We start from the raw sequence: 22,713 nt of genomic DNA on the forward strand, positions 1-22,713 counted from the left end.
CGCAGCTGTGCCTGCACTCTTATTTTTACTTTTTTTTTAAATCATAAGAACCATATTGTCAGGTGCAGGAACCCCCTCCTCTAAGCCCCACCAATTATTAGGATGTTTACCCCCACATTCTCTTCCTGGATACATATTTACTCTCGCTGTTGAAAGGAGTACCTTTCAGAGTGCTTGCATCCTGGAAATGGACAGATGACATGTTTGTAAATAGTTATTGGACCTGGCACGTTTTACATGGTAATCCCCAAATTTTTTCGCCTTCTTCCTCCTATTATTTCTAACCTGTATTTGCTGGCTTTAAAAATATGGGCACTTTACCTTTGCTTACCAGTGCTAAAGTGCATATGCTCTCTGTCTGAAATGTATTGGTGATTGGTTTCTCTATGATTGGCATATTTGATTTACTAGTAAGTCCCTAGTAAAGCGCACAATGTTTGCCCACGGCCTGTAACTCAAATGCTACTAGTGGGCCTGCAGCATGGTTTGTGCCGCCCACATGAGTAGCACTGTAAATATGGCTCAGGCCTGCCATTGCAGTATCTCTGACTGCAGTTTTAAACTGCCATTTTGACCTGGCAAATGCACCCACTTGCCAGGCCCAAACCTTCACTTATACTACATGTATGTGACCCCTAAATTAGGCTCAAGGCAGCCTTATGGGTAGGATGCAGTGTATTTAAAAGGTAGTACATGTACTGGGTGTTTTATATGTCTTGATTTTCAAATACTGCTAAACTTGTTTTCACTATTGCAAGGCCTATCTCTCCCACGGTGGAACATGGGGATTGCCTTGAAATATCTATCAAGTGTAATTTCCCATTGGGAGCAGGTAGATAGGGGAAATTTGGGGTCTCTGAATTCAAAATTTACAAATGCATATTTTGATGAAGTTGGTGTTTGAACTGTGAGTTTGAAAATGCCACTTTTAGAAGGAGGGCATTTTCTTACTTATCATTCTGTGTCTCTGCCTGTCTGTTGAATACACGTCTGGGTCAGGATGACAGTGGGGCTGTTTGTGCATTCACTTTAGACGTCATACAAAGGGAGCTGAGGTGTGCCCTGCATATCCTGATGACCCATCACCAAGCTGATGGGTCTTACTGAGCTAGAGTGGTGGAGGAGCTGACACTTGCACCTGAATAGTGCTAGGCCTGTTCTCATGCAAAGCAGCCTCCAACCCCCTGGAGTGTGTCTGTGGCCAGGGCAGGGAAAGGCAGGGTTTTGTGCACTTCAAAGACTTCTCTTTGAAGTTTGCCTAATTCAAAGACAGAAATGGGTATGAGTACTGGACCTCTGACACCACATAGTTAAAATCCTACTGGACTGAGGAAATTCTGCGAGGAAGAAGACCTAGATGCTGTAGGAGGGGCTGCCACTATGCCTGTGGCTTTGTTGTGCTGGTCTGCTGCTTCTGTCCTGGGAGTGAAAGGACTGGACTTGGCTTTCTGCATCCTGCTCCCAAAGGTTCTCCAAGGGCTTGTACTGAGCCCTTGGAGAACCTTTGGGCCAGCGTCTGAGCTGTCTTGCTGAGACTCCTGGCTTGCGAAGCGGTGCTAAATCTAGTTCCTCTGCCCTTGGGAGTGAGTTCTGGCGCAACAAGGAAGAAACTAGTGTATCGACTTCCAGAACGACTTTGGAACCAGTACCCCTCTCTGACCCTGTGCCGCTCCCTGCACTGGAGCCATGGTCCCTTCTGAGTGCAACAACGGCAACCTACAATGCAGGCTCAACGCCACTGCAGCACCTCCGAAGTCCACAGCGTGAGTTCAGAGTGCCATGTCACTGACATCCATGGCACCCGATTCCGCCATAGCCCCTGTGGCCCCGTGGTGTGATCGCGACACTGCAAAATCAATGCCTCACATCTTGACCTGCTGGCTCGATTGACTCAGCCTTGTCGTAAGGAACCGCCGCCTCGCCACCAAGGCTGCATCACTTCCTCTGCAACTGTAAAGAACAGACTCCTCACCTCCCCTGCCTAACAGTAAGGAACCAACGCCTCACCTCCCCAGTCACAGTAAGGAACCAACACCGCACTGGTGATGCCTCACCTCCCCAACTCCTTGCAACGTCTTTGTTTCCTCATCATTTTCCAAGGTACAGTAACCGGGGTCTATAGGACTCTGTGGCCGACCGCACTCCCTCTCGGGTAGCACCGGACTGTTGGAAGCGACTCTGTCGAGCCATTTTGATAGCTCCAGTTGGAGTTATTGTTTTTTTTAAGTGCCATACTACATTTCATCTTTGAAAATTCAAATCTTCACTTGTGTTTGTTGGATTTGTGTTGTTTTGGTCTTGCTTTACTAAGACAAATACTTTACACATTGCATCTGAGATAAGCCTAGCTGCATGAGCCAAGCTACCAAGGGGGTGAGCAGGGGTTATCTTAGCTGTGTTAAGCCCTTACTCTGACTAGAGTGAGGGTCCCTACTTGGAGAGGGTGCAAACCACTCCCAACTAGAGACCCCATTTCTAACAATAGTCAGAAACAAAGAAGGTTGTGGATTTTTCAAACGTTCCAGTGCATTTATACACTGAAACCTCCACTCTAACTCCCTTTTATAAGTATATGTTCATTTTTGTTTCTCTCATAGATGATTTCCCACTCATAAAATAGGTCACATCTAAATTCAATATGGCTGTGTTCAGTGCTTTGGAAATGGGCCCTTTGTTTTCAATTCCACCATTTTATGAACCTGTAGCAGTTGTGCAGTTGAAACGCACCCTATATTTTGTAGCCGTAATACATTTTGCTTGGTTATCATCATGACTACAAGGAGCCATACTCTATCTTATATGCACTGCCTGGCTGAGTTTATCCTTAAACAGCTTGCAAACATGTCATTTTCTAGTGTCAAACAAATGCCTGGGGTATTCTTTTGTCATGTTAAGAATGGTTTAGTTCTCCTGGCTGCTTTGAGTAGAAGGGGGTTGACACGCGCTTAGTGAGCCATTCACCTGTCAGTCATTGGTTCATTTGTATGTATGTATGTGTAGGAAATTTGATGTAGCACAATACAGAGAGGTGACTGCTGCAAAGACTTTACTGAGCTTTTAAATACTCCCATGTGTATTTAACCCTCTTTGCCTGCATGTGGTACTAGAATCCTTGAAACTAACAGCAGACAATGACTGCAAGACCCATTGTCTCGGTCTTTTCCCCACTTGTGGCATATTCGAAGATCCTAGTTGATGTCTGTAGTTATGTACACTTGGCCATGAATTCCTAATAACGTGTCAACCTTTCCCCAATAGTGTAACGCAAAATCATGCCCTCCCCCACCCCTGAGACTTGCATATCTGGGGCCATGGGGGTCCAGGGGCTTGTGTTACGACCCTGCCAATCCCCACTGGTGATAAACATCAATTCAATATGTAGCTGCTTATAGGGGCAATCTAGAGGGTAGGAAAACCTGCCATAGATGACCTTTGTTCCTCGTCCTTACGTCTGGCCCCAGAAACTCCAGGCTGGTACCAGTTGTACAGAAGCTTGTGCTGCCACAGAGCCATTCAGTGTCATGCAGTTTAAACTTGAGGCCTGTTAGATCTAAATACACCCAACACTTTAGTCATGAGGTTCACAATTTTTTAATCCAAAATGACTTTAGCTCTCTCCTGTAAAAACCTTTATGCACTTTCATACAAGTTAAATTCAATTCCTTTTGATTTTTTCAAAATCTATTTTTCTATTTCTAAACATGTAGGCGTGTGGTGTACCAGTCTCTGAAACCTTCTGGCTGCTATGTACAGAAGTGTTCATGCAAGTAGGGAACACATGGCTATTATAGCCAGAGAGCCGCCTCTATAAGGTTTAGGTGAAAGTGTTCCTGAAGGTTTAGCCCCACATGACACATATTCCTGTCTATGTACTTAGTAGAAATCTAATAACTCTCAGTAGGACCTGCGCTGTGTGCGTAACTGCAAAACCTAATGATGATCCATCTTTGCCTGCAGCCATAATTCTGAGAGCTTGGTGTTTCCAAACAAGTGTTGCACAGCCACTTATCAGCAAAATAGCAGAGGGTAGTGTGCAGAGCGCCTCTGTTACGAGGTGCACTACTAAAGCGTTTTACTAATACTATGAACCACTATGTAAGTAGCATTGGCAGTGTGTTTTATCCCCTGTCTGGGACGACAAGAGCCGAAGAATACCTGGATAACTTACACATTCTCCCGAAGGCCTTTTGAGTCCCAAGACTGCATGCCCAGCCAACAAAATTTCCATCTTTAAAGAAAATTCAGACTTTTATTTCTAGGCCTTTCCTGACGTTGACAAGGAAAATAAAGGTGTAGTCAGTGCTATAGAGCTGTGTGATCCAAACGCTAAGTAAACTTACTCCCACCACCAGTCAGTACACACACTTTTTTACAAAAGCGCTATGATCAACTGGAAATGTCTGGAACGACGACTCCAGAATAACGATTACGTTGTTAACGCAAGCGGAACCACAACTTCCTTTTTCTTTTCCTTAACCACGCATGTGCTGAACAACGCACATCTGTGGTTAAGGCAGAGAAAAAGGGAGAGTGCATCGGGAGAGGGCGCGGTCAGGTAAGTGGAGCTGGGGCAGGGTTGGGGTATTTTTTAGGGGTGGGGTGGATTAAGGGCTTGGTGCAGGGGTGGGGGAGGGTCAGGGTATTTTTTTTTTTTTAGGGACGGGGTGATCAGGGTAGTTCTGGTTTTTAGGGATGGGGGATCGGGGTAGTTTTGTTTTGGGGTGGGGCAGGGTACTTTTGTTTTTTGGGGGTGGGGGATCGGGGTACTTTTGGTTTGTGGGGGTGGGGGATCAGGTCATTTTGTTTTTGGGGGTGAGGAATCGGTGTAGCTTGGTTTTTGGGGGTGTGGTGGGGGTTCGGGGTACTTTTGTTTTTGGGAGTCGGGGTTTGGGGTACTTTTCATTGGTGGGGTGGGGGGATCGGGTAGTTTTGTTTGGGGGTGGGGATTGTGGTAGTTTTGGTTTTAGGTGCAGGGTGGGGGGTGTTGGTTGTTTTTAGGGCGGGTGGGGGAGGTCGAGTAGGTGGGATGTATCCGGGGTAGTTTTGTTTTGGGGGTTGGGTAGTTTTAGTATTAGTAGTGGGGTACGTCTGGGCCTTAGGGAAGGTGGGGGGGTTGCATGCTAGAATCACGCATGCTGTTCCCACACATGTCTTTACTAGGCATGCTTTTACAACAAAATAATTGTTGTAAAGGCATGCATGGTAGCAATGTGGTCGTTGCTCAGGCATGTGTGGTTCCTGCATTCGTTGTTCCATTATACATTCTAATCAACTACTAATATATTGACAAAATCTCAAGAGCATGCCTTCTCAAGCTCCCTCAAAATTATCGTACCACCAGTAATGAATCCTAACATCACTATCTTGAAATTTCTCATGAAACCTCATATTATGACTTGCTTCTCTCCACTATTTTCAAATTCATAGCTCGACTGTTATCATTCCCAATCTGTCTAAAATAATTTTTTCACTTCTTACCAAATCCTTAACAAACTCACAGCACAGAAATCCCCAAAATGAGACTCGCCCATCCCAGATGCTTCACATGCAACTGTACATCTTCATAATAGCTTGTCTGGTACAAATCTATTCCCTTCACTTCCCTTAAGGATTTAGATACTAATAATATCTGGTAATCTGTGGCCATCACATAGCCAGGATGGCTTTCACATGGGAATCCCAAAATCCACCATGTAAAATCATCTATCGCATTCCTTCTATGGTTGCATGCCTAACATTTTGAACTCACTTTTCCAGTACATTAAACCTAATCTTTAGGCATCTTAAAAAATGGGAAGTTACTGATTTTTCAAAGTTTCCTCTCAAACACAACTTCATGCTCTATTTAATACTAGAGTTCTCCACCATCCCTGTTCTCCCCTCAACCGATCCTCAAGCGTGGCTGAGGTCATGGCATACTTCCTCAAGATGCTTATTTGTGGCTACACCTTTCATGTAAATCTGCAGCCAGGTAGACATAGCCAGCCCAGCCCTAGAAAATAACCTTTTATTTGTGCCCCTCAAAACTCTTACGCCCACCTGAACACATTTGTTACCTGTAATTGCTCTGATTATTCTACCTCATGAGCATTTTGCTGTGCTATGTATATACCTCAATGCATGTATCCAGTAGCTATAAACTGTGCTTATTGTGCTTTGTGTGCTTCTCCCACATGTACAGTGCTCTGGTGCATCTCTATGGCTTGATTCACATTCTAGAGAATGATGCATAAATACATTTTTCCTGAACATTTTCAAATGTTATCTCTAATCAATAAAACCGTTATCGAGAGCTCAATAAGGCCAGAAAACACCAAGCTGCTGCACAATTCTGCAAGATGACATTTGATGGCCACAATCTTCTTCATTCTTAAAACTGAGAGTTCTGGCCGTTTATTTGCATAGAAACCACTATAATGCAAGTTGTCAATGACATACTGAAGATTCTGGTTGAGTAACCACACACAGAGTTGGTTACCCAATCCTACTGAGCATCTTAATGTCCACATAGTCATTGCTCAAACAGTACTCAGTTGGATTGCTTTCTTCTGGATCAAAATCAACCATTGCGGCCCATCAAATAGAGTCCCCAGTGTTTCACCTTTGTTTCAATATTGAATAATCTGTACATGGGACCAAAAGGGATTGCACTGGCCAAATAGCATATCCCTATTCCGCAATGTGCTAATGATGAGCAACTGCATCAAAAAGTGTCTTCAGTGTCTTGTAGATATACTAGTTAAGACGTTAACTATTAAGGTCTGCAAGTGGAGACAAGCCAAACTCCTGGATTCATACATCAATACTCTATTTCATTCATGTGAAGAAAGCTTCAATGTTTTTCTACCATCTAAATCTACTGTGAAGGACATTCATTCTGATGCAATCCTTCTCCATAGTGAAATCTCTCATTCTATTGTACAAGTTATGACTGAGGTAATGTCATACCAAAGGCCATCCTCCGTTCAGCCTCCTGTATTATCACAAGCCAATGCGAATTGGGCACCATCACCCACGCCTTGTAGGATCTTATCTGCTCTCATTCTAGATTTCTTTATGTTCAAACCACTGCAGCATTAACAAGGGCACCATACCAGTAAACTGCACTACTTGGCTAATAGAACTTCATTTCTGCCGTCCACTCAACATGTACATGATCTCGATGAAATTAGAGAAACCTAAGGCAGAAAGACAAAAAACAGGACCTCTGGAAGGCTCCCAACTTCTCAAACAAACTGCCCCTTCATGTACTATTGGGAAGAACTCTAATAATCCCTTGTCTTCTGGGGTGCCTTTTACAACTGCCCCTTCTCTTCTTGATCACATGTTTTATCTGTAAGTTTGTGTATCACCTACTTGCAATATTTCCACTTTATGGCTTCTATTAAATTACGTCCATGCTTCTGTGTACACACAGGTGCAAGGGTGAAACACTTGTGCTGCTGTAATTACTCTGTGTCTCCTGGAGATTAATTAATCTAGCAATTGAGAAAGTGTTTTAAAAATAATTAAAAAATGCAATAATATGTAGAATTAACATGTAGACCTTAGGAGAAAATGCAGTGCTTAAATTCAAGTGAAAAGCAGTAGGCACTAGCATCTACACATATTAGACTTGGAAATGCTGATATATCTGTTTGCAAACTTGATCTATGTTAGGAATGTGAAATTTTAAACTTTCAAAAAAGCTAGCATTCAGAGATTATGATGAATTAATGTAAGAAAGGTTAATTTAAATGTTCCCATAGGCATATTATCATAAGAATATTATAATATATGAACATAAATTTGCTTAATTCTGCTGAATGTTTCAAAATGAACAATAGCTTAGTCTTGGAATCAGTAAGTAGCTTGTGATTTATTAAACAATGTAAAAGTCTACCCCCTGAACTGAAGTTGTCTTTAAGCAGTGACAATGGTGGGAAACTACTTCGAAGTATACAAAATTTGATAAAAATGTAGCACATGAACATTGTTGTCTATGGACTGTTGTTTTTATTGCAAGACGATAGCTAAATGTTACTGTACCCATTAAGACACTGTTTGCTGATTGGATGAGATTGAGAAGACGACGATGCATGTTGCAAAAATGTAGATACAGCATTTTAGATTAGTGCCTGTTCCTAGAGTAGTTTAGGACATTCCTTTAGGACATTCTTGCTGACGTCCTTTCTTACAAGACCTGTCTGAATCTTTGCTGCTGAGAGATTCTATTGAGTTTCATTAACTTTTCTTTATGGAAAGTTCTTCCTGATGCATATTTGAGATTTGATCCTGAAGCTTCATGCTTTTAACTTCTCTATTTGGAGCTCAATATGAGTTCTAGCTGGCACCTTTTCTCACTTATTCCAATCCCATTCTGAGATTTAGATGAGGGATTTTTTCCTTTTTGGAAAGTTGCTTTATGCATTTGTTATGATGGTATTTGATTATAATGATTTACTAATTGACTGATGATTACTCATGCATATTCAACAAAGATGTAATTTGCTAAAAGATTTTTAAATAAGATTTTGAAAACTCACACCAACTCTCATCATTGACTGAAAAATAAAAACTGAAATTGTGAGGGCAGGTTGATTAGTGTAGGGCTCCAGGTTAATCTCACAACAAAGGTCTGTTTTTCTTTGGCGCACGGTTTCTATGAATGAATGAATGATCTAGGTCTTGTATGGCGCAACTGTCTCTAGCATGAGAGCAACCTGGCACATATGCTAGAGATGGCCACATTACCCAAAACAGTTTATATGCTATAGAGTAAGGTGCATGGGTTAGATGAGAGAAAGGCACAGGCTATCCGGAGCCTGGAAAAGCCAGGTTTTAAGATCTTTTTTTACCAGTTTTGGGGTATTACCCCGCATCAGCCAGGCCAGCTTCTATCTTGATGGAATGGCAAATCTCATTTTGTAAACCAATATTGAACTGGGCTGGCGTCCCCACTCACCAGCGCTCTACATAAGGACTCCTAATAAAATAGTATAGACACAATTAGCTTTTTATGTTATTCAAAAGGCCACATTGACAGGAAGAAATGAGGGCGATATCCAATCTATTGGGCAGCGTCTGCAGTTTGCCACGCAAGCACCCGAACCTCGCTTAGAGCAGTAGCCAGACCCCACTTTGGGTTCAATAAACGAGTCTGCGAGTTAACTCTCCTGGGCTCTTTACATTTTATGGAACAGCTGACAACGCAAGCAACATGCAACAGCATCTGTGTGTCTGCACGGTTAAAAAGTCAAGTATCTTAAGGTGTTTGAAAACAAATAGATTTGCAATTTAGATTGTATCACGTTTTGCTAAGAAAACCAGAAAAGAAGACGTGGGATATCAAGGTGTGAGGGTTTTCGCATGCAAGGAGCCTCACATGGTAAGTTATGCACATGCCAAGACAAGGTAGATCAGCCGCAGAAATGAACAAGTGTATTCAGCGTTAATCACAGTTTTTCAGTCGCCAGGGGAAAAAAAAGAGGGGAGAAAGGTAAATTTGGCTAAACTACATTCACCGTTATGAGCACAAACTAAATCGGTTTCGCAAATGAGGCTTTTGAGAGTTTTGATGAGGGGTAATTGTTTAAACGTGACAGCTAATGTGCGTCTTGTATCCCGTCCTAGATACGTTTAGAGGCGTCGTGTTACTTACGCTGCATTCTGCTTACTTGTGTTTAGCCCTTTTTGCAGAGCTCGTGGTGGCTGAGTTATCTCCGTTCCCGGAATATTTCACATTCTTCTCGGGAAAGGTAGTAAAGTGGTACAGGGTGCCTCTGCCCCTGGAAGTCTAGCGAGGGGGCTGCGGTGGGGAGCAGTTGTTTGCATGATAAGTTGTTTTAGCACAGCTTGCCCGTTTCACTTGTGCTCATTCTGCACCGGTGGACGCCTCGGAATCCATTTTTGAAGTGCAATAAAGTTGTAATGATCGCATTTCCATTCTAAGCGTTTCCACATCTGCCAGGCCAGATCCCAAGAGGGAAAACAAAATATGTTGTAGAAGTTCAATTTCTGTGAGCGTAAAGCACTATTTACCGAAGTGCCTTTGTAATTTGTATAAACCTCAGATTATATGGTATAGATTTTAGCCACTGGAGATTTGTTTATTGAAGGATGTTCTCGCTCTTTGATTATGCGGCACGTTGGAAGCTGGCCTTTGACACCCACGCCATTAAAGGGGGAGCATGTTATGGCCACGCACTGTCAGGCTGTTTGCCGAACTGAAGGGGGCATTGCAGTCTAGCTCTGCAGCAGTACGTTTCATTCTCCCACACAGTTGCCCCCGCACCCTTAATGTGTGTTTCAAAAAATGGCCATGTTTAAACCTTCGACCCAATAATCCGATTTAATAATATTCCGGTTTATGACACCAAAGTTCCTAAATTCGATGTCAGCTTTAGGGCAAATCGAGCCAGGCGTCCAGGATTTGACGGGACAGACCCAATTTTCCACTAGCTGACCCTGCAGAGATTTCGGGAAATTTAGCTTATGACCCGCTTATTTATTTATTTATTATTTAATTTTTTTTAGCGGGTCGACTCAGAACGGCTAGAGATGCCTTTTTATGCAGGGAACGTTAGTAGCTGTCATAAGAAAGCCAATGAGTTAACAGACATAATACTGGCTTCAAAAATTGCATTTTATTTGTGTTCTTACAGCCTCTTCTGGAATTCTATGCTGACCAGCGCTGTCATTGTGTGTGCTCAGTTGAAGTAACATTGTGGTCCTTCGTCTATTTGTGTGAAATGTCCCGGTTTTTGGATTTAAAATTCTGGTCACCCTATTCTTCTAGGAAGGCCGCCGCCCGTGGTACCATCCCTTTCAGCTATTCCCTGTGAGTTGAGAACTTGGATCCGGCAGCTTTAGCTTGGCTGCGAGCATTCATGTTTTATCTTGCGCTCCGTCCCAGGTGCTAACATTGTGCTGGTAATTTATAGTTTATTTATCCTATTTTATGCATTTTTTTAGAACATTAAATTGTTTTATTAGTATTTGCAGAGCAAAGGTCTGCCATTAGAATTTTCCCGGACATATTACAAGGACCTATGCTTTGCACAAAAATGGGACTCTCTCCAACTTCAGCTGGGCCCGGGGGCACCAGATTGCTTCGAGAAGCAGCAAGGTTTTATGTTAGGGAGGATGAGGAGAGAAAATTTCACTTTTCTAAGACAAGCCACAAAGACTTGTGGTGTGTACTTACTGCCTCAATGCAAATAGTGGAGTGTGTTAAATCCTAGACAGCTGAAAGCGTGAATGCTCACTGTGTTGCGGCAGTATAAAGAGCTGCATGCCATAAAATGGTTCACAGATAACTATATGGAAGAAAGGCCTCTTGATTTGATATGTTACTGCTCTATTCAGGACAGCAGGTTGAAAACACCCCTGGCTGCCGATTGTGTTTTTTTTACTCCCATGTTGATGAACATTATCCTTATTCATTTTATGTACTTATTAGTACTGAACATGATGAATTTAATGTAGTAGTGATCACTCGTGGCCACGATATTGGAGTATAAACTTAAGCTGAGATAAAGAAAGAGTACGGACAACAGGAAAGTAAGCAATTGGGCATCTTTGAGAACAGTGATACAGATATTACTTCACAGGCACTTCTTATTAAAACAGGCCACAATTGTAATATATTGTCTCTTTAGAGTTGTTTGTAAATTGAACAGATGAAAGCTTCTTCTACCTGACAACTTTTTGGTTAACTTTAATTTAAGAAGATATGCAGATATTCTATAACTAAATGAAACCCATAAGGAGATTTTTAGCAATTATAACCTAGAGAATTGCGAGGCCACACACCACCTCAGATTGTCCCAAGTTCATCTACATATAAGCTTAACTCTGCAATTAGAAGAAAGTGTCTATGCGTAACCAGAATCTTGCAGATAGTTGATAAAAGGATCCTTCCCCTTCCCTTCTGCCCACCCCACAAAATCAACAGAATAGAAGATAAATCACTCACTGGTCCCACAGAGGGGAGGCGACAGCCCCCGTCACAGCCCAGGCAGCCTTGCCATAGAACTCTGTGACATGCTGTATACACTCCGACACTCACAACACGTTTCATCATAGACTCGGCTATATTGATAGTCCATCAAATTGAAGTTGTCCATTTGGTTCCAGTATAGCATGATTTTCGGTGGTTAAATGCTGTTTCTATCTCTAATCTAACCAGAGGCGGCCCCTCCACTAATGCAGATTAGCGTCACCCCACTGACAACGGCAGCAAATTAAAGGGATAATAAAAGTGTTTTGTTATCACTTTATTTTTCTGCTTTCTTAGGGCAAGGCGGGCAGTGCCAGTATCCTCCACGCCAGCAGGTGGAGGAGAAGTGTTAGTGCGCTTCTAAATGCTCATGTCAGTTTGGCCGGCCGTCTGAGGCTGGCCAAACTGTCATGCACACTTAGAATTCTCCATCCAGCTGTGTTGCACAGCCATGTGGAGACCCAGCATAGTGCCTCACTCCCTCTCTGAGTGGCATTTCCCCTTGCTCAAGCCAATCCCAGCACTTCTCTCATGTTGGTAACAGCATGAGAGAAGATGGCAGGTACGTTTATTTATTTTTTATTAACCCCCCCCCCCGAACTCCCAACTCCGCATGCTGCCTCACATACCCCCCAGTCCGGGCGCTGCCCCCGCCCCTTCCTGACAGCAGCCACTACTGATTCTAATACGCATGAACATAGATATAGAAATAACACAAAGTACACAAACATTTGTCTAGGTTAGGCTGATGGCAATCTACAAAGTGTAACAAAATGTTGGTGTGAATGATTGCATTATGCATGAATTAAAAATATGACTGAAACTTTGAATTTAAGGCAGTGCTGTATTAACTTCATGAGACATTGCAGTAATTATTCCAGAACTGCACTTTTCAGTAGTAGTATGTTACAAATTATAATAAAGGTTATTCAAAAGGAAACAATATAAATGCGAAAAGTGACGTTGTTTTCAGTAAATAGTCATTATTGTGCTGTTGTCGTCACTCAGTGCCACAGCATCTCAGACTCATCACTTCTACCTGGGATGGTGGCAGTGGTGGCTCACTGTTATGGATGTTGGGGCTCAGCCCTCCTTGTTTCTGTCCCTGTGTTCTGTTACACCAGTGGAGAATAATAATACATTATGCACTACTAGTATAATGAAAATCTGGTTCTCGCTGGGGCCTGAAGTCATAAATCTGTTTGATGGCTGCCACAGAGGCACCTGCACTAGCCATCAGCGAGATTGTTCATGGCTGGCAAAGTCCCATCCCTGGTTTCTTGGCCTTGACACACTTCAGAGCCTCCCAGTTAGCAGCATGCTGAAGCATCACTGGTATAGGTAGCCCTTGGGGCTTTGGCTTGAGGCCCTCAGTGTCCATGGGTACTCACCAATCAGGTTGTCTCCCATGTCATCACAAGATGGGCATGGTCAGGAGTCTCACTGACCCACTCAACCCTGTGAGAAGATTGGAGAAAGTTAGATGAAAAAGCACAAAACTGAAAATTGGAGTGGACACATCACTGAGAAGACTCCGGCTTTCAGTGTATTGCTTCAGTGATTCATGCGGGAGTAAGATGCGTTCCTGTCCCGAGGGTCTATCTAGCACCGGCCACTGAAGCAGACCAGCGCAGGCACCTGAAGATGAGTGAAAACAAAACTCTAAAATGTTGTATGTGTGTGTGAGTGTCTGATGGACAAGGTGAGTTATTGAGAACAGGTGACTCCGAAACTGGGGGAGAATGAGTTGGAGTGAGGGAGACTCAATCGAAATGAGAGTGAGAGTGAGAATGTGTATGAGTGAATGTAAGTGAGCATACATGTGTGTAAGAGACAGTGTATGCATGTTTGTGAAAGTGAACAGGAGTAAGTGAGAATAAGTGGGAGTGAGTGTAACTGAGTGAGAATAAGTGACACCATGTGCAAATTAGGAAGAGAGACTGGTGTGAATAAGAGTGAATGTAAGAGTGATTGAGAATGAGTATGAAGCAGTGTAGAATTTAAAGGAGTAAGAGTGAAGGGGTTAAAGTAATTGAACATGAGATAGTGTGTGTGTGTAATGTGTTACACCAGTGAGTCTTCTCCTGACCCAGACACGCTGAAGATAATTCTTGGCTTTTGGAGGCACCCATGGCAAAATACTGGCATACAGGAGGTAATTCTTAGCATACATTTTATCTGGCCAAAATGCTGACATTGGCACACTAGATGTATTTCTTGGCATATGGGATACCAATTACTTGTGCTGGTATATCGGACATATTTTCTGGCATTAGAGGAATCTATAAAAATTAAGGTATTTTGGAGGTAATCAGTGATATGAGGAGGACCCCTGGCAAACATTGCTGATGCTGGTATACTAAATATGACTCTTTCAGTAACGGGGCACCCATGGCAAAATGTTCATGCTGGTATACTGATCATAATGCTTGGCATAGGAGACCATCAATTACATGTGGGAGTGAAAGACAGACATAAAAATGAACACCTTGATTGGAGATAATATTTCACATATGGGTCAACATGATATTTGGTTGCAGTCAGAGGCAAAATTCTGATCCCGGCCTACTGTATGTAATTCTTGGCAAAAAGAGGTACACATTACATATATGACAAAACGCTGGTCCTGGCAAAATGGAGGTAGTAATTATTAATTAGGGGGCAAAGGGGACATTGGATGCATATTTTGAAATAAAAAATGGGTCAGCTCTTCAGGAGGGTCAGACAATATTGACGTGGCATACCAAGAAAGTACTTATACATTTAATGAGTGCCTTTCATATCCCTCATTTTTTAAGACATTTATGTGAACATTGTTATTTAAAATACTCTATTTGATCCTTTATTCAAAATGTTCTCACGTGAAGAACATCCTCTACTCCAGCTTCTCCCCATTGAAGACGAATTTGGGCTTGTCTGGTTTGCTAGCTGAATTAAGTGCCAGTATTGCACTGCATCTCTTTCAGACGTCACAGGCCCCTGCTAGACCGCTGCCAGGATGGTTACTTCGAAAGTGTAACGATTTTAAATTGAAGTTGCAATAAAACCTACCTTTACATCTATCTATTCAGATAGTTTAGAATTCGGAAAGTCCATGTCCATAACTATTTTCATTAATATGTCCTCAAAATGTGTGTTCACATGAGTTCAACATATGCACAATTCCGGCTTGATGTGTCCTGATTGATTGGTGTCTCACAGTGACTCTCAAGTCCTTTCTGGCGCTTAATTCTCAGCATATCTTCTGGGCACAATAAACTCTGCAGCAATAATGAGCGATAACGTTCACTTTTCTCTCTCCATCATTTTACCTCTGTGCACTTCCACAGCCGTTCCACAAAAAACACTTTTATAGTTAGGACATCTGTTGGTTTTTAGAGAGAGATACTAAGGATATTGAGAATGGAGCCTGAAAACTACTCCTCACCTAAAGGTATTCAATGTCAGAAGTGTGATGGCGCATTAACTGCAACGGACGGTTTCTGTTTTCAGGACTTTAAATGTATTTCAATGCAGCACCTACTAATGGTACCATATTTAAATCAAGCATCTACCCAAACCTCTAGCTGGGACTAGCTGAAGGCCAACGCTGTTCATAAAAAATAATTTTCTTATTCCAACGTGAACTTTCTTTTCGTGATTTTAGAAAGCAATGGCCCACTAGGAGATCAGGCCAAATGGCAGAAGCTGATGAGCTTGGAAATGGGGAACCAGGTTTGAGTCCAGTCAACGGCTTGTTATCCTTTGATTCTAGTGAAATCATTTAATCTCCCCTCGCCTAATAATGTAATATAATCTGGTGTTCATTTAAAGCACTGTAATGCCCATGCGCCAAGTACATGTGATCTAACACTGAAAAAAAGATACAATAATAATAAAGTAGAAAGAAGCACTGAAGGCCTCATTACTAGTTCGGTGGACAGTTTAGACCATTTGCCAAGCTTCCGATGGGGAGGGTGCCGCCATACTGGCTACCTCCGTGCCAGGCCCATTACGAGTTTCCCACTAGGCCAGGGGGCTGAAACCTGAGTTTCTGGCTGCTGGCCTAGCGGGAAACAGCTTACTGCATTGTCTAAGGCTCGTAATCGAGCCGGCGGCAATGCTTAGAATGCCGGGTGCACTAGCACCCTCACAGTGTTCACTGTCTGCAAAGTGCATGGGAAGTGCAGGGTCCCCCCTGGGGCCCCTTGCACCCGTTCTCCGCCAACCTGAAACAGCTGGCAGAGAACGAGGTGGTAATTCCCAGGGCAGCGCTGCCCTGGCAGATTAGGACCGCTGCAACTGCCAGACCAGATCTCTGATCCTGGCGGAGCTGGTGGTCCTACAGCGCCCGACCACCATGGTTGTAATGTGTGTAATGTGGTGGTCTAGTGACTGCCAGACTCGTAATGGGGGCCTAAATGTCATCCAATGCAAACTGGAAAGGTATGCACTGACATATGGCTCTGTAGTCTAGTGTGCAGGACTTTCTTGACCAAAGATAGTATGGACAACCAGCACAGAAACTGACAGTCGGTAGGCAATAATTTGTAGCTGTGAAATTTAACATAAGGATTCCAGTGAACAAAGAGTACACCTTTCAGCACTCGAAACGGAAACTCATAAAACAACTTGTACTAAATGGGAGCTTGTCATTGAACACAGATGAAATGTGAAATATTCCTAAAGGAAGATAGCATTTCAAGCAAATGAGGGGGGATAGCAACAAGTCATGCAAATATTGAGCACTGTGACCATTATGTAATGTATAGCTCCTGTGCAAATATGAATTCCCCTGCCTACAAGCTTGTTAACATGGTTAAGGCTGGCACAGGCGAAATACTGGTACTCAGTCACCCCATCATGGAACATGAGCAAAAACATAAAATGTTGCACAAAGAGAACCTGAGCATTTAAGAGAAGAAATCGTCAGTTTCAGTTTGAGTGATGTTCTCTTCACCTCGAAGAATTAATTGCCCATCTGCGCCTTAACTAACCATGCAATGTCTTTAAAACGTCAATCTAAGCTCCATGTTTTGACCTACAAGAAATGCTTGATTTTGTTCAAAGATTGGGACGATCTGCTTGAGTTGTTTTTTTGTGAGGTAGAGAATGTAGACAATTAAGTTCTGTGGAAGCAAGAGCCAGTGTATTATCTTAGACCAGGAGGAATGTGACCAGAGATGGAAAGGCCCAAGCCTCTTGATTCTTAATAGACGTTAGCTAAACACTCCTAATCATAGATAGGATTACAATGGAGGTACCCAATTTAGAGAGCATTTGAGTAAAAGTTGGGACTTTCATCTTCATTATTATAATGATTTGTAGACTATTCCATCATTTTCGGTTCTGAAGGACCTGCTTTTAGCTGAATCACTTTGGAGTAAAATTGTGGGTTTGTGTAAAAATGAACATGTAGCATGTTTTACTTCTATGGAGATTTGAGGAATTGGCCCAGTGAAACTGGAAATATAAGTTCTCAGGGCACTCAATGCCATGGTCCGTGTTTGAACAGGGGACACCAAATGACTCGGGCATCTCAGCCAGTTATGAAAATATTAACTTTCCTCAAAATTCATAAGAGACCAGTTCCAGCTTCTAAGCTTTGGTGCTTATGATAAGTCAAAGCCTCGTGCATAGGAGCATGTGGAGTTTCCCCAAACCATGCAGCAGAATAGCAAGGACATAGTGTTGTCAAGGGTTCTGTAAAGCAATAAATTATCCAGTTGATTACACGCTGTCACACTTCCACTGGGCATTGGGTGGAATATGGCCAAGGAGCATCTTCTGTAGTCTGAAGGTTTAGTTTACACAGATAGATGTATAGCTTTCACTCTGTATTGGACTGAATATTGTATTTAGGCTGTATGTTGATGTATCATTAACTATTTTGTATTTAGTGCATTTGTTTTTTATGAATAGTACATTGTCTATTAACAAGACTGTGAAAGGATGCTCTCATTGAGTGAGTCTATGAAGCTGAGGTTAGAAAGGCGTGGTTGAAACTACCATCTCCTGTCCTACAGAGAGGTATATAACGCATATTAACACAGGCGCCTATTTCATTTCACCGCCAGTGGTGTCGAAGATTAGGAATAATGAACCTGAGGTGGCATAAATGCATCGTGCACAGGGCTGCACTCTGCACTACCATTGGAGATCGCATACTCATCCCTATGTGGATGAAGCCATCAGGGTGAGATTTCAGGGCACAGAACTGCCTTTTTAGCACACGTTCATAATTATCTCACATCATCGATCTCGTCATCTGTCAATGTTACTAATCTAAAAGTGCTTCTATAAAAGCAGTAGGGAGCAGAGTGTAGCGCTTCACGGTAGACTGCCTCCAGTGGAAAACTGCCTCTGTTTGCTCTCATTAGTATAGAAATAGTATTGTTGACAAGAAATGACAGATTATAATGTGCTGAAAAGACCATCTGCCTGTTCCTCGCTCGGCACATGCATGCCTGTAGCAGATACAGTTTAAGAGGAAATGCCAGCTAGTGATTCCGATGGTTTGTGCGCAGAAATATAAAGTTCAAGCTTTGTAAAAATCAGAAACGAGTGCGATGCGATGCATGGCTTTCTGGGTATGTCGTTTTCATGATGCGTTTCTGTCCAACATACCTCTGTTGGTCAAGAGTAGACATTGTGATACTGATGCACGTGTATCCTTTCCAGCTTTGCCGCTGCCCCGCAACCCTACCTCCTTTTTGCAGTGGTACCCTGGTGTTGTCAGGGCTCCCGAATCTTCTTTTGCAGCCACTAAACATTTGTTTTGGAAAGTTTTAGTACAATTTGGCAGAGACAAGGAAAATTAGGTCGTATCATTGAATAGCAGCATATTTTTAATACACAACACGTGTTTTTTTTCCTGCAGCTACTCCCCGTATGAACATGTAGCCTTCGAGTTTAGGAGTACATTTCTTCTCCGAGGATCTCTTCCGAGGTAAAGTACACAGTAATTGTTTCATTTGTAGTTTAAAAGTCATGTTGCTTATTATTACTGTGGGGATGTTTCTTCTTGCTGGCAGGACTGGTGGAAGTGGCTCTTTGAGTGTGTTTTTACTCTTGTGCTCTAGGGGGATCATGGTTTACTTATCGACTCTTTAATATTTGCAGAAGGGAAAGAGATTCAGAAGTAATAGCTGTCCAGTAATGAATGAATGTGTTAGTGAAAGGGAGCCTGCAAATTATGACATATCTTTGCATAATAGATCTCAAAGTCTTGTGTGCTTCATGACACAGTTAATATTCATATCTTTTCCTGTCCGAGTTTGGGGTAAACTCTGAAAACCAGCAGTTCCTGATCTTATCTCATATGAACAATCTACTCAATTTAAGTATACAATTTCCACATGTTGCCACTTTACCCTGGTTTTGTGTCCTGTTGCATTTATTCCAAATCTCAGTTGATCTTTAATATTCTTCATTTGCCGAATCAGCAATGTAAACTCTATAGTAGGTAAAAATAGTAAACAGTTTAACAAAGTTACAAAGTAGACTCATTAATTACACAAACTCAAATATTATAATATTGTAAATTATAAGATTCTCACTCATCCTGCTATTCCTGGGAGCTATTCACCAAGGGCATTTCGGGCTAAGTGTATGCCGCCGCTTTTACTCGCTGTCCTCATTCCTGCTTCGATTGGTTTTCCTCATAACGACTGTTTCCTTTTCCTGCATGTCACTGCGGTTGCAGGGTTTTCAATTAGCTTGTAGAGCCACTGCTGAGCTTTTTTGTGAGGTTAAACGACGGTGAGAACACCGCTGATTGTTTTCAATGGCATTCAGGATGTTTTGCTGGAGAAATGAAGTTTATGCTGTGGCAGCAAACACTGGTGGACGTAAGGTGCCAGGTTATACTGTTTGGACAGAAAACCTGGGGCACCAGTTGTAGCAACAACACTTCAGAATTCCAGAAGAGGCTGCTACACTTATCCTCCCCACGTGCTCCTCACATTCTCCCTCACCACAGACTAGCAGTGTTCTATCAGCATCTGTGTAGCCTTCAGCATTACAGCATTCTTTTCTCTTCACCTCGCTCCCCAGCTTCCACTTCCCCGGCTTCCCGCCAACCAGCTCTCCACCCACCGACCTGCATTCCCCTGCTGTCTAACCCTCTTGATTAGACACAAGGGAGGCCTGAGTGCCTGAGTGTCCCTGCTGGTTGGGCTTAGCTGCTTCAGAAGCAGTTTACTGACTGTCGTCCATTCCCTCCGCCCCTTGCCCATTGCTCAACAGTGAGCCACTGTACTGGGTTGGGGAGTTGGAGAGGTGAATAAAGGAGCAATGGTGTCTCTGAAGGTGAAACCTGTGGAGAAGGCAAGGGCAGCGAGGGCACGCATGGAAGATCTGGGCCAGAGGAACAGTACCCAGTGGAGATGTGTGGAGACCGGACCTGTACAGAGAATTCTAAAAGATTAGCAGCAAATTTGCTGCCGCAGTGAAGAAAGTGATGGTACAGCTTGCAGGTTAAGGCGCTTGGTCGTCCCTGTCGTCAGTTGAGTGACACTTAGTTTTTAAGTTAAACAGTAACAACTGAACAAACGACTGTGCTTAACTTCATAACTAGACCCACGCCTGGAGTTAATACACAACCTCTTATTGCAGTGTGTTATTCATCAGCTTTGTCTTCAACTTGTTATTTTTGATGTATGTACTAAACAGGATAAGGCAACTGAGATTGAAAATGCTGAGACCTGGCAAAACTATACTGCTTTCTACATCAGCTGTTGGTCCCAAAAATGTAAAATGTGAAAACCAAAGCATGAATTTTTTTTTATGACAATAATAAAGTCAATTTAAATATAGATGTGCAAGTAAGCGCATAACTGCTGGATAGTTGTGCAGTGGCATAAGTGAATTTTCAAAGCCATTGAATGCATTTATTAAACATTTTATTTGAGGAAATTATACTAAGATAACATTTTATATGACAGTTGCCCAATCATCAGGAACAGAGGCAAACTTCCAGGTAGGGCCACATCTCTCAAAATCAGGGTTTCAGAAGAAAAGTGAATTAACTTAAGAAATCAATGTTTGTCTTAAAGAAACCTTAAATCGCATTGTTGATAGCTTTCTCTGGTTAACTGAAACCATAACTACTATGTAATTGAACTATAGCCTGATTTCCAAATAATTTAGTTGATTCCTGGGGAGAACTGTTTGGTCCAGTTGTAATGAAAGGTAAATGATGACTCTACTGAAGTTCTAGCTGGAATCCTCAAAAAGTTTAATTAAAATACTATATTTAATGCAAAACGCATTGTCTCAGTTTCTAAAAATGTTGATTGTAGCTGCAAAAGATCAGACAAGTCCGCGCCTTATGATTTAATAATAACATTGATTGAAAGTGCAATTGGATATTCGTATGTAGTAAAAATTGAAAATACATTGTTTGAACCAAGTGAAAATACTACACTACCCTCCGTACAATCTTTGTTTCAAGCATTCTCTACCATGTGGCCAAGCTGTCTCAGTGACAAAGGAATAGAAACTGAAATATAACTAATATTAAACGTAAACAGCAACAACTAAAATTTTGACTAAGTGAAAAAAAATCCAAAGGATGAGCAAATTCAGCCTGTCATTCATGTCATAAAACTGCTAACACCAAAGATTAATGAAAAACAACAAATATGCAGATTAAATGAGTTAAACAAGATTGGCAAAGCTCTGTAAATTAACAACGGAAAATCTGCTAAGGCTAATAAAGAAGATATCCAACTATTAGGGGGTAAATTGGCAAAGGAGCATAATTTGCATGAGAAAACTGAAAATGGGATAGCTACAAATGGATAAAACCATTCAAGTATAGACACCTATATAGCACTAAAGAAGAAAGCTCATACCTGTGTTTTGAGACTGTTGAAGGAGTTGCTCGGTTGGCTGTGCCCTCTAGAAATTTACACAATCAATTTTAGTGAGAACAGGATGGTGTTTATGTGAAGCATCAAAGACTTAAATGGAAAATACTCCATCAGTCTATAGGGTGGACATTGTATCTGGATAACAACTCGGAGGGCTCTATCGATACAACTTACACATTAGGTAGGAGCTCTCTATTTGCCACACATATGCCAAAAAGAAACATCACAACCAAAGATATTAAACCAATGATTTTTGTGGCTGGTGATAATAGCTTGGAATATACATTAGTCAAGTTCTATTACCTGATCATAACAAAATGGACATTGTTACTGACGAAAAGAATTGTGATATGTTGGACCACTAATGCAGCTCCACACTGACATTAGTAGAAATCAAGGAGAATTGCCTCCGTGTGCAACTCCTGACAAGTATTGTTTAAAGAGTAAGCCTTACAGTTAATGACCAAGGAACAAATGTACAGGATGATCGATTTGGTAAATGAGAGAATGATTTGCTGAAATTGTATAAAACAAGAGCTATTATCCTGACAGACAATGTTAACAAAATCATAATCAACACACTGGAACAAACTGAGAAATGCCATAGAAATGGCGAATTGGAAGAAAAAATCAAGCTTTGACTTTTAGGAAAATCTGCCACTATTCTAATTCTCTCTTGGAATGTTTTTGTGTTTCAGTGCTTGCCAAGTGACATAGTAAAATAAAGAAACTTAAAGACTGCAGAATAATCTTAGTACAAGAAACCTGGCTGCAAAAGCCTGGAACTTTTAATGCTGTTTTAACTTTGCATCAATCAGCAACTCCAGTGAAGAAGAATACACCTAGAATGTGACTTGCTATTTTCAGTAACCCCGGGAT

The 22,713-nt window shown here is 42.0% G+C and overlaps 1 protein-coding gene across 6 annotated transcripts in view; it reads left to right on the plus strand.

Moving 5' to 3' along the window:
• Positions 1-22,713, plus strand: part of TENM3 (teneurin transmembrane protein 3) — a 1,099,611-nt gene that overhangs the window by 253,266 nt on the left and 823,632 nt on the right. For all 6 annotated transcript variants that reach the window (XM_069244742.1, XM_069199199.1, XM_069199207.1 and 3 more), the window contains one exon: positions 18,840-18,908. The gene's annotated coding sequence lies outside the window, so the exon portion shown is untranslated. The remainder of the gene's footprint in view (positions 1-18,839; positions 18,909-22,713) is intronic.

Source organism: Pleurodeles waltl, chromosome 1_2 (assembly GCF_031143425.1).
Source record: "Pleurodeles waltl isolate 20211129_DDA chromosome 1_2, aPleWal1.hap1.20221129, whole genome shotgun sequence".
Taxonomy (NCBI): Eukaryota; Metazoa; Chordata; class Amphibia; order Caudata; family Salamandridae; genus Pleurodeles; species Pleurodeles waltl.